A 13,161-nucleotide genomic window follows, 5' to 3' on the forward strand; every position below is an offset into this window, starting at 1 on the left:
GACAGTGCTGTCATAGCACGACTAAACCTATGAGCAACACCTTTCATAACACTCAGACACACTGGACGTGCTCCAAATGTCATTACTCAGCACCATCCATAACCCAGTAGCTACCATATTGTTACAGCCATAGATGAGACTGGGACTTCGGTGGAAGCTACATTTTGCTCTGATTTGGCCTGTGCCAGTAGATGGATGCAAAAGTACTGTATCCAACAAGAAATCAATGCTCTTATATACCAATAACATAATACCTAAAATAATTTCTGTTTGGTATAAAAATGAAATGGCGTATGGCTTTTAGCGCTGGGAGTGTCCACTGATTATATTAGATATGTTTGCGAAATTATTAACTGGTTCGATAGAAGGCAGTTCGGGTTTAGGAAAGGTTATTCCACTGAAGCTCAACTTGTAGGATTCCAGCAAGATATAGCAGATATCTTGGATTCAGGAGGTCAAATGGACTGTATCGTGATTGACCTGTACAAAGCATTTGATAGGGTGGATCATGGGAGACTACTGGCAAAAATGAGTGCAACTGGACTAGACAAAAGAGTGACTGAACGGGTTGCTATATTTCTAGTAAATAGATCTCAGCGAATTAGAGTAGGCGAAGCTTTATCTGACCCTGTAATAATTAAGAGGGGAATTCCTCAAGGCAGTAACTTATTATTGGACCTTTATGTTTTCTTATATATATACAAAATTATATGAGTAAAGAAGTGGAATCAGAGATAAGGCTTCTTGCAGATGATGTTATTCGGTACAGAGTAATCAATAATTTACAAGATTGTGAGCATCTGCAAAATGACCTGGATAATGTGAGATGGACAGCAGGCAATGGTATGGTAATAATCGGGGTTAAAAGTCACGTTGTGAGTTTCACAAATAGGAAAAGTCTTCTTAGTTTTAATTACTGCGTTGATGGGGGTGAAAGTTCGTTATGGGTATCACTGTAAGTACCTAGGTGTTAATATAAGGAAAGATGTTCATTGGCGTAATCACATAAATGAGATTGCAAATAAAGGGTACAATTCTCTACACGTGGTTATGAGGGTGTTTAGGGGTTGTACTAAGGATGTAAAGGAGAGGGCATATAAGTCCCTGGTAATACACTAACTAGAGTATGGTTTCAGTGTATGGGACCCTCGACAGGATTATTTCATTCAAGAACTGGAAAAAAATCCAAATAAAAGCACCTCGATTTGTTCTGGATGATTTCTGAGAAAAGAGTAGCGTAACAAAAATGTTGCAAAGTTTGGGCTGGGAAGACTTGGGAAAAAGAAAACGAGCTGATCGACTAAAGTTGTATGTTCCGAGCTGTCAACGGGGAGATGGCGTGGAATGACATTAGTACACGGATAAGTTTGAGCGGCGTCTTTGAAAGGAAAGATCACAATACGAAGATAAAGTTAGAATTCAGAAGGAAAATTGGGGCAAATATTTGTTTATAGGAAAGGGGGTTAGAGATTGGAATAACTTACCAAGGGAGATGTTCAATAAATATCCAATTTCCTTGAAATAATTTAAGAAAAGGCTAGAAAAACAACAGATAGGGAAGCTGCCACCTGGGAGACTTCTAAATGCAGGTCAGTATTGACTGATTAAGAAGTTCGGCTCGTCAGATGCAAGTCTTTTGGTTTGACCTGCGCGTCGTGATGAGGATGGAATGATGACGAAGACGACATATATACCCAGCCCCCGTGCCAAGGGAATCAACTAATTATAGTTAAAATTCCCGACCTTGCCGGGTGACCAAAGACCAGCACGCTAACCATTTAACCATGGAGCCGGACACAGTTTGGTGTGACGTTATATTGAGTTATCAAAGACTGTATCAGAATATTGCTCATGGGGTTCATATATGCCTATTTTGGTTAGAAGGGGTTACGGCACACGTTAGTAATAATACATCATAATGTTATTTGTTTGACGTCCCACTAACTACTCTTTTACGGTTTTCGGAGACGCCGAGGTGCCGTAATTTAGTCCCGCAGGAGTTCTTTTGCGTGCCAGTAAATCTACCGACACGAGCCTGGCGTAATTGAGCACCTTCAAATACCACCGGACTGAGCCAGGATCGAACCTGCCAAGTTGGGGCCAGAAGGCCAGCGTCTTAACCGTCCGAGCCACTGAACCCGGCGCACACGTTAGTGTCAGTGCTATTGTCATTACTCGTACTATTGGTTCAGGGCTCGTGTAAAATCAATTGAAAAAAAAAGTACCAATGGGTGTTTAACCATTCGAATAACTTCAGTTACTCTTTGAAATTGACTGATTACGATTATCTTAAAGAGCGTTTAAAAATATCTACCAATCTATGTTCCATCATTGTAAGACATACTTTAAGATCTGTTCACTATGAAGTAGAGCATCAAGTTATAAAGTTCAAGAAATATGATATTAAATGGCTCAAAAATAGCATTTTAAAGTGAATATTATTAATTATTATATCTTCCCCCTAAAGAAAGATTACTCTAATAGACTCTTTTCTGCTTTGTCCAAGTGAGAGGTCCCCGTCAGGAAATCGAAACATTTAAGAACGAGATTTCCACTTCCGGAGGTTTGCATGACCCTGAGGTTCACTCAGCCTACACCAGAAAGGAGTAACAGATTAATTCACAGGGCTAACTATTCCACCCCACCACGTGCCGAGGTAGTGAAAGCCTTCCAAGGGTCTTCATGGCCTGTACGGAGATACTATGCTTTATTTGTTTGCTTTGCAGCGGGGAGGTCACTGCCTGACCATGCACTGCGACCTATTAGATCTACTGTGTTTAATAGACTTAGAATGTCCAATAATTTATGACTTCAAATCCTGACCTCTCTCAGTCTATACGAGGAAACCGATGTACAGGAATAAACTACCGGACGAGTTGGCCGTGAGGTTATGGGTGCGGGGCTGTGAGCTTGCATCCGGGAGATAGTGGGTTCGAACCCCACTGTCGGCATCCCTGAAGATGGATTTCCGTGGTTTCCCATTTTCACACCAGGCAAACATTTTGTTTCTGTTTTTACAATTTGCTTTACGTCGCACCGACAGAGATAGGTCCTATGGCGATGATGGGAGAGGAAAAGCCTAGGGGTGGAAAGGAAGCTACCGTGGCCTTAATTAAGGCACAGCCCCAGCATTTGCCTGGTGTGAAAATGGGAAACCACGCAAAACCATTTTCAGGGCTGCCGACAGTGGGTTTCGAACCCACTATCTCCCGGATGCAAGCTCACAGCTGCGTTCCCCCTAATCTCACGGCCAACTTGCCCGGTGGCAAAACCTTAATGAAGGCCACGGCCGCTTTCTTTAGGCATGGTATAAAGAATAGGATGGTGAATAAATGCCTACTTTACTTTTACCTTTGCGTTGTGAACTACGACTCTTTGTTCGAACAACTTCAGGTCGCTTCTTTATGCTATTGGCTGTCTTTATCAGTTGAGCAAAGGTTCAGGTTTTTAACATATCGCTACCGCCTCATTATCTACTGGTGTGACGTGGTCTGATTCACTCTTTCCTTGAAGATAAAATATTACGAACTCACTAGCGACTGTATTTGTGTTTAGTTGAAATTTGTTCAAGTTATAAAAGAACATTTGGAAAACAAACCCTAGAGGATGAAGCTGAGAACACAAAGTCGAAATAAAGAACATTAACACTGAGAGGTTTCGTCGCGTTGACTACGCGTCACCTCGAAATCTGTAGGCCATAGAGTAACAGATTAATTCACAGGGGACAAAGGCGGCCGGGCTTAGAGCTAACTATTCCACCCCACCAAGTGCCGAGGTAGTGAAAGCCTTCAGTCAATCAATCAATCAATAGGCCGAGGCCGATCAGGGCTGTAGCGCCATGTGGTTTGTTTATTATAGTAACAAGAACAAATAACTTTTGATCAGAATTGGACAAACGTATATGTTCACATAGGCCCTACGTAGTCTTGTTATTGTAACTGTGTATAAGGTGCTGGGGACACCGAGGTCAATCCAATGCGAAGTAAGCAGTTGTGGCTACAAATTGATGCTACAAATTTCCAATTTATTTACAATCATTTAAAAAAGGCTAGGAAAAGAACAGATAGGGAATCTGCCACCTGGGCGGCTGCCCTAAATGCAGATCAGTAGTGATTGATTGATTGATTGATTGATTGATTGATTGATTGATTGATTGATTGATTGATTGATTGATTGATTGATTGATTGATTGATTGATTGATTGTGGACTTTGTTACGAACGATCCCCACCAGGCGCGTATCTAGGATTTCTTTTCCACCCCTGAATATAGGCCATGATACATTTATAGAATCCCGTAAGAGGACAGATTTTTTCTTCCTAGGTTTTTTACCGCGATGGAGTAAGATCTGCTAATGAATTTTAAATTGACCAATAAAATAATTGTCTGGATTTTGGAATTCAAACAATATTGTTCACTTCAATGAAGTAGGACATATAAATTCATTTCACATAATATTCTTACGAATAAACCACCGTCTGCTTAATCGCTTATAACCCAATAAATGCACACACACACAATTCTATTCAATCATGAATGAACACACTCACTAATTGCTGCCAATTTACAAGTCTTTTTTCCTCTTCACATAGCAGGTAGTCCGTCTCGTTGGTATTATCCGAGACGGCTATAAACCTTATTGACAGCCTCGCCTTACTTTCACTTCGTCCCGCAAGTCCAGTCTCACCATACAGCAGCTGCGTGCAGACTGATAGGGCTGCTGACCTACACAACACACGACAACTGTTCCTTGGTTCGACTCCAGCGAAAGTGTAGTAATACACACAGACACAGTCTTACTTAACACTGACAAAAGAACAACAACAGTTCAACAGTACCAACCATTAGCACAATACACCTCACAACATCGACCATTAACACTGTTCCAATTATACAACATGCTGACTCTACGACGGTCCTCAGTACACACACACACAGAGAGAGTCCCCGGGGTAGGGGGGGTTAGTACACACAGTATTCCGTTCAGTAAGGGACGATATTCCTCCAGCGGGGCACAAACTACTGCCGTCAAGCTTCAGTCACTCACTCCACGTCGGTACATAGGCCTAGAGAGTAATCCAAGGCATTACACACACAGTACTCCGCATTCCGTACTCAGTACTCCAATACGACGCTCGACACTCTGATGCAACAACTCCTCGTTCAGACTCCGATGGGACACTGGTGACAGCCAAAACTGCTGCTCTTCCCAGTCCCGCTACCGAACACTAACACTCACCCCAACACTGACTCGTTCGCGGCTAGTCTCCTTTTTAAAGCTCTGGTGATGAGTACCAGAATATTCGTGATGTGGCTAGAGACGGAATATTCTCGATGCACATCTCAGAAAGCGCACAGGGAAACCAGACGAAGAGAAAATACAAGGGTAAGATCAGCCATACCTTTCAGCCTGGGAGCTCCTGGTTGACTCACTAGTTCCTTCCAAGAAATACCGAAAGGGATTACAACAGGGTTGGCACGTAACAATATAAAATACGAACTGCTGTTAATTTAACTTTCCTGCTAACTGAAGAGTATTTTTCTTAAATCAGGGATAAAATATTCATATAAAAATTAAAATACTTTTAACTCTTAAAGAATTTTGAAATTAATAGAACACTAAAACCAGGTTTTATGAAGTTGAAGTGTTAATGAAGACAATTCAAATACTGAAATACATACAAGTTATTTGTTGAATGGTTAAATCTCTAAATGTACCGGTACTCAACAAAATTCATGTTGCTCCAAAACCTGTATGTTATTATATAGTAAGGATTTCGACCGTTTCTGTGGTGTAGTTGTTAGTGTGATTAGCTACCACCCCCGGAGGCCCGGGTTCGATTCCCGGCTCAGCCACGACATTTTAAAAGTGGTAAGAGGGCTGGAACGGTGTCCACTCAGCCTCGGGAAGTGAACTGAGTAGAGGTGGGTCCGATTCCCACCTCAGCCATCCTGGAAGTGGTTTCCCACTTCTCCTTCAGACAAATGCCGGGATCGTACCTAACTTAAGGCCACGGCCGCTTCCTTCCCTCTTCTTTGTCTATCCCTTCCAACCTTCCCATCCTCCATCAAGGCCCCTGTTCAGCATAGCAGGAGAGACCGCCTGGGCGAGGTACTGCTCATCCTCCCCAGTTGTATCCCCTGACCCAATGTTTCACGATCCAGGACACTGCCCTTGAAGCGGTAGAGGTGGGATACCTCGCTGAGTCAGAGGGGAAAACCAACCCTGGAGGGTAAGCAGATTAAGAAGAAGAAGAAGAAAGGATTTCAATGTCAGTAAACAAAAGTCCCTCAAGCTGAGTTTTTAGCAAAGATCGCCACAAATTTTTTGTGGTTGTCTACCTTTGTAATATTCGTAAGAATATTTGCTTCGATAAGTGAAGATAGCTAAACAAACTCAGCATTATTAATGACGTATTGAATATATGAATTTCTTACGGTCCAGAAAGCCAAGAAAAACGGCCGAGAGGATTCGCCGTGCTGACCACGTGTCACCTTATAACCTACAGGCCATCGGGTAGAGCAGTAGTCGCTTTGTAAGCCAAAGGCCCCCGTGGTGCCGGTAGCGCCAGGGGATTTATCTGTATTTCTTAGGAATCAAACGGCATTTCGGGGAACGGCAGCTGCAGTCCAATCAGCTCCTCTCCCATTCGCCTGCAGTTGTAGGCGTGTAGGATGGGGACAGATAGGTGACCAAGAATGAAAATTTAACCCACTTTTCTCAATCGTGTTTTTGAAACTTGTTTTAAAATTCTATTTATTCGGGGCGTCGACCTAAGAAGATCTTTTGCCCCTACTTTGCATGTATTTGGAAATAGTGAAAGTGTGAAATGTTGAATGTGAGGAAAGGAACATTAAGGACGACACAAACACCCAGTCCCCAGGCCAGAAATATTAATCATTTACAATTAAAACCCCTGACCCGGCCGGGAATCGAACCCAGGGCCGCCGATTGACAGGCGGACGGGTTGCCCCCTACATCGCGGGACATTCAAGACATTAAAGCAATCTTAAATTAGTGATCGAGCCAGGAATCTAACCAGCACCGCCAGGCTAACTCCAACTCCACAACGGTACACTAGATCGAAAGGTTTGGTTCACCTAGCTGCAAGCTTGGATTCGGGAGATGATGGGTTAGAATCTCACCAACGGCAGTCCTGAAGATAGTTTTCCACTATTTTTCAGTTCCATACCAGTTAAATTCTGGGGCTGTACCTTAATCAAGGCCATGGATGCTTCCTTCCCATTCCTAACCCTTTCCTATCCCATCGTCAACAAAGTAGCCTACCTGAGTCGCTGCGACGTTTATTTATTTATTTATTTATTTATTCAGCCCATGGTTTTTAGTTCCGGGAGTGTTCGAGGACATTTTCGGCTCGCCTCGTGCAGATGTTTATATCTGACGTCCAAGGACGACCTGCATATCTGATTGTGAGATGATGATGATGATAATAATGATGTACGGAGTGAAATCCATTTTGAGCACATAGCCTCCTTCTATGGACTAACACTAAGGGGTCTGCTCAAGGTTTAACGTCTCCATCCGACGGACGAATCTTGAAAAAAGGAATTATTTCATGGTTTTTTTTTGCTACTTGCTTTACGTCGCACCGACACAGATAGGTCTTATGGTGGCGATGGGATAGGAATGGCCTAAGAAGTGGAAGGAAGCGGCCGTGGCCTTAATTAAGGTACAGCCCCGGCATTTGCCTGGTGTGAATATGGGAAACCACGGAAAACCATCTTCAGGGCTGCCGACAGTGGGGCTCGAACCCACTATCTCCCGACTACTGGATACTGGCCGCACTTGAGCGACTGCAGCTATCGAGCTCGGTGGTACATGTTTTATTCGTCCTTTTATTTAATTAATCGCTACGAAGGAAGGGTAAATGTTTATGCCTTCACTACATATGAGCACTGCGGGGAAGTTTGGAACTGAATACAGGGCTTTCGCACGCAATCTAATGATTGGGAATTATGTACCACCACCTCACCTACGCTGCAGGCCAACGTTCTGATGGCTGATTTTCTTTTTCACCATTGGGACTTGAGTCGGCAGACCATATAGACTTGACTTGGTCACCAGGCGGGCGGTGCAACGTTAAAAACACTTGCAAAAGAAATCCAGGGCCAGAATGTTTCCAATTAAAGTATGTTGCTGATAAACGACTGTATCGCCTATAAAATGTACCCTTCTTTCGTAGCGATTAATAAACAAATCGGGATGAATAAAACAAGTACCATGAAATGATTTCTTTTTTCAGACCAGAAGACTGGCAAGCAGTAATGGTAAGTTCTATTGAGACTGCGAGCTTTGCACAAAATAAATTTCCAATGCCATTGCAATAACGAGATATATTGGTCCTCTCTTTTCAAGACATCACGTGACAAAGGCTTGTTAATTTCAATCTTATTAATTTTAAAACGGACTTGAAACACTTACAGCCTAACTGTAGCTGGTAAATATAATATACATAAACTTTTGAGAGAGACTGTCTTCCTCAAAGATAAAAAAGGTAATTTCCCCATAGTGAAAGCTTTGTCTTCAGGCACGTAAGCGTGTCATACATACGGAACTACCTAACTTATGATATGACTAAAGAATGAAACCGTTCTATTCCCAAGCGAAGAGAGGGGTGTCTAAATGCTGACTTTCCAGTCCTTATGAAAGCCAGCACAGCACGCTTGTTTAACAATAAGTTTTGAACATTTTGATGACTATAAATTCCTTTTAAGCGATGGGCTTGGTAAAAGAGAGAAATTGGTTAGGATCTATGTTAGAAGTAACCTGAATCCAAGACTTATTCACAGCGCTGACAGATACCTCAAAGAAAGGAGACCTCGCCAATTCGGAAACGTTTCCTTCAGACACATTGGCACTCAGTCGAGTGAAACGTTCATGTTATAAAATACTTTGAAACCCTACAATATGATATTCATATACCCAAGCCACTAAACAGCTTCAAACCATGCTACTCTCAATCTGATTGTACCCCCTATGGGTGGGAGACATAGACGAAGAATACACCCATGGTATCCCCTGCCTGTCGTAAGAGGCGACTAAAAGGGGTGACCAAGGGATGATCGAATTAGAACCATGAGACTACTTGTAATTAGTACCATTACGCAGGGAACACCGTGGGTCACTTTTACTTGTGCGTAGCACCACTATGTTGGGTACACAATAGGTTTGTGATTAGTAGCGACAGTGCGTGCTTCCGGCTTTTACAGTACATGTGATTAGTACCAGTATATGAGCGACACCATGGTTCTTCCTTACCTATGACTAGTACCCACTATGTGAGGAACACCCCGGGATAGTACGAGTCCCTGTGGTTAGTACACTTATGTAGTGAACACCATAGGTCTGCGTTACATGTGCGCATTACATTTCCTGTGAGTAGTACCATAATGTGTGGAATCCAGCGAGTCTACGCTACTTTGGATTAGTACCGCAATATGACAAATACCATGGTTCTCCTTTCCTTGCGATCAGTATCATTATGAGTAGCCGATGACTTGGATATTGCACCCCTTTAGATTACAAGTATCATCGATTCAGTATTGTGCTTTAGAAGCAGTCCCTTGTTCATTAATACTATTGTTTAACGTTAGTTTCTGGGAATTTCTGGCATTGCAGTTCGGATCCACTGATAGTTTTAAATTCATATCCATCCATTCATTCTTCGTCCTCACGTTTTGAATTCTGGTCAGTGGAGGATTTTGGACTTTTAAATTGTCATAAAATTTCGTCTCATTTCTTACCATTAGGGGCCGATGACCTAGATGTTAGATCCCTTTAAACAACAAGCATCATCATCATCATCATCATCAATCTTATTGTGACAATTATTAATTCAGACAAGGTAATAAGGACACATTCTTGGCCTGGAATTTATGGACACGATTTGATCTAACGAACAATCTCCAAAGGCATATCCAAATTAAATTATTTACGGAAATAGCAAAGGAAAATCTAATTAGTGAAGTGTCCAGGAGATTAATTTCCTGGATGAACAGGCAGATACCGGGTACTTCAAATACATAGCCACCGAGCTCGATAGCTGCAGTCGCTTAAATGCGGCCAGTATCCAGTAATCGGGAGACAGTGGGTTCGAGCCCCACTGTCGGCAGCCCTGAAGATGGTTTTCCGTAGTTTTCCATTTTCACACCAGGCAAATGTCGGGGCTGTACCTTAATTAAGGCCACGGCTGCTTCCTTCCACTTCCTAGGCCTTTCCTATCCCATCGTCGCCATAAGACCTATCTGTGTCGGTGCGACGTAAAACAAATAGCAAAAAAAAAATACATAGCCTACTCCGTAGTATGCTGGGTTGCTGCGCATGGTAGGAACTTTCGTATGGAAATTGAACGCGAATGGAAAATCACAATATGTATGAATATTGTTGCACATTTCTTCACAAAAAATGTTTAAATTAACCCCCTCCATATTCAGCACACAATGCTACGCTTCTCATTATGCTTCCCGTACTCTTGTTAACATTGCCAGTGTAATAGTTGCTGTTGCTGGACGCAGTTTGCGCACAAGGTCAACCCAGTGTGAAGGCTATTTAATGCAAATAGCCTTATGGAAGAGAAGTCCTTGGGGGTTAATCGGGTGATCTTCGATACCTAACACGATACACCAAAACAACACTAGAGCACGTAAGTAAATCTATGCCATAATTTATGTTCAAGAATGCACTACTTGTTAAGCAATCTACTCGGAGAAAGCTTCGCACGGGACATGGTCATCCGGCTGCAGGCGCTGAACAATGTGATGTTTGAATGTGTGGTAGTGCGGATTATGTTTAATAATTCTATGCACTTTTAACGCGATGTATTCCAAATGTATGTCCACAGTAGAGTCCTGCGTGATCGAGTATGAAGACCACAGATAATTAAGTAGTGTGACGCCTGGCTATTCCGGCAAACCACCACACGTTTCTGTGAAGCAGTGATGTATACTACAACTGAGCTTGAATATCCGGCCGAGTATATTCATGTTCGGTCTTTCTGTCTATGTGCCGGCCCCGCGGTGTACGGGTAGCATCCCTGCCCCTTACCCGGAGACCCCGGGTTTGATTCACGGCCAGGCCAGGGATTTTTACCTGGATTTGAGGGTCGATTCGAGGTCCACTCAGCCTACGTGGTTACAGTTGAGGAGCTATCTGACGGTGAGATGGCGGCACCAGTCTAGAAAGCCAAGAATAACGGCCGAGAGCATCCGTCGTTCTGACCACACGACACCTCATAATCTGCAGGCCTTCGGGCTGAGCAGCGGTCCCTTGGTAGACCATGGTCCTTCTGTCTATGTGCAATTCGACCCTTTAGGTCCTAGTTTGCCGTAGAATCGAACCACCGCTACCATCACCATCAACAACAACAAAGTCATAAGACATGATGTTTTTACTATTTTAATTACCTTTATGAAAGATAAAATAATTTAGCTTAAATTATTATTCACTAGCCATTGTTATGTTTAGTCCTCAGCCCGAAGGCTGGTTGGATTCTCAACAGCTCTGCCATCAGCTGTCATAGATGGCCTAGGCATCACTGAAGAGGAGTACTAGGGAAATGAAGAGTGAGGTAGTTTCCCGTTGCTTTCCTCACCGAGCCAGAAGTTGCCATTACATATCAGTCTGCCAAGCCCACTGAAATGCATGCACCAACCAACCCTATGAGCAATATTTTCACACCATTCATACCAGGGACTGGCTGCAGAAGGAATGACATTACTAGCATCACTCATACCTCAGTCACTTTCATTTTGTCAAAGCCAAGGATAAAGCTGAGACAGATCAATTAAAGTAACAAGATTGCTCTAGCCCATACCAGAAGACATAGTGCACTGTAAACGCAAGGTCCCGCCAACAAAGGCATACACCAGCCATTAATTAATATAATTACGTTTGTTAACATTATGAAAATACTCTGAAAATGCAAAATGTGCAATATTTAAATAATTTATAATAGGAATAAATCTCCCCGCTTATAGTATAAATCCTACAGTGTATGATGAGTGCTCATCCCGAAGGTTGGTTTAGACCTCATTAGTTTCGCCATCAGCCGTCATTTGTGGCCCAGGTGTCACTGAAGAGGCGTGCTGGGGAAATGAGGAGTGAGATAGTTTCCCGTTGCTTTCCTCACCAGCCAGTAGTTGCTATTACATATCAGTATGCCAAGCCCACTAAAATGCATGCACCAATTGACCCTATGAGCAACATTCTCACACCATTTATAACAGGGACTGGGTGGATAAGGAATGACATTACTAGCATCACTCGTACCTCAGTCACTTTCATGTTGTCAAAGCCAAGGATGAGAATGAGACAGGTCAAGGAAAACAACAAATTTGTCCAGCAGACAACACTAGGTCTTGCCAGCAAAGGCAAAATCTTACAGTAAAGTAAACTGGAGACCTCATCCTGAGGCGGTGCAGCTCTTATCCAGCACACCCCAATGGAGGTGAGCTGCAAGTACCCTTTTAACCACATACCATCCCTCCTGCCATTCTTCAATTTCTGGCAGGACCGGGAATCGCACCCGGGCACCCGAGGACGGCATCTAATAACACTAACCGTTACGCGGAGGAGGTGGACATCTTACAGTTATGAGTTACGAATTTCATATGCCTATGGGCACAATCGATATCGGCGCTTAAGAACTAATACCATGTAAGGACAAAATGCACATTTTATACGAAGAGAAAAAACATATACTCATAAAGCTGCAAAAATGTACCAGAAGTCTTATGAATATTTCTCATATAATGAAATATATTTCTGATAATATTTGTTCATATTAGTTACGCGATATTGAACCGACGCATTTGGGTGTATTCTTTTAGCTACATGATGTTCTTTCTCCAGTTGCAGTATTCGCAGAGACATGATCGGTTAGGTATAACATGTTCGGAGTAGTTTAAGTGTCGTATCGTGCCCGCTGGCGTGCCGAGTCGAACCTAGTCTAAACCAGACTCTAGTCCATAGGTCCAGTACTGGTATCAGCTTCTCCGAGAACAGTTTCTTTCACCAAATTAACTTCCTCTAGATCCCTTTGCTGTGTTCAATGGACTCTGGATGTCGTCTATCTGTTAAATAAAATTCAGGAAACTCAATCGTCAAAAATTACCAGTGTTTTACCCCCAGTGCGGCATGTGC

General features: G+C 42.8%; 1 protein-coding gene across 1 annotated transcript in view; it reads left to right on the forward strand.

The window, feature by feature from the left end:
* LOC136859593 (probable maltase) overlaps positions 1 to 13,161 on the forward strand; it is a 146,939-nt gene that overhangs the window by 4,969 nt on the left and 128,809 nt on the right. The gene's annotated exons all lie outside the window — the stretch shown is intronic.

The sequence above is a fragment of the Anabrus simplex genome, chromosome 1, assembly GCF_040414725.1.
Source record: "Anabrus simplex isolate iqAnaSimp1 chromosome 1, ASM4041472v1, whole genome shotgun sequence".
Classification (NCBI taxonomy): domain Eukaryota; kingdom Metazoa; phylum Arthropoda; class Insecta; order Orthoptera; family Tettigoniidae; genus Anabrus; species Anabrus simplex.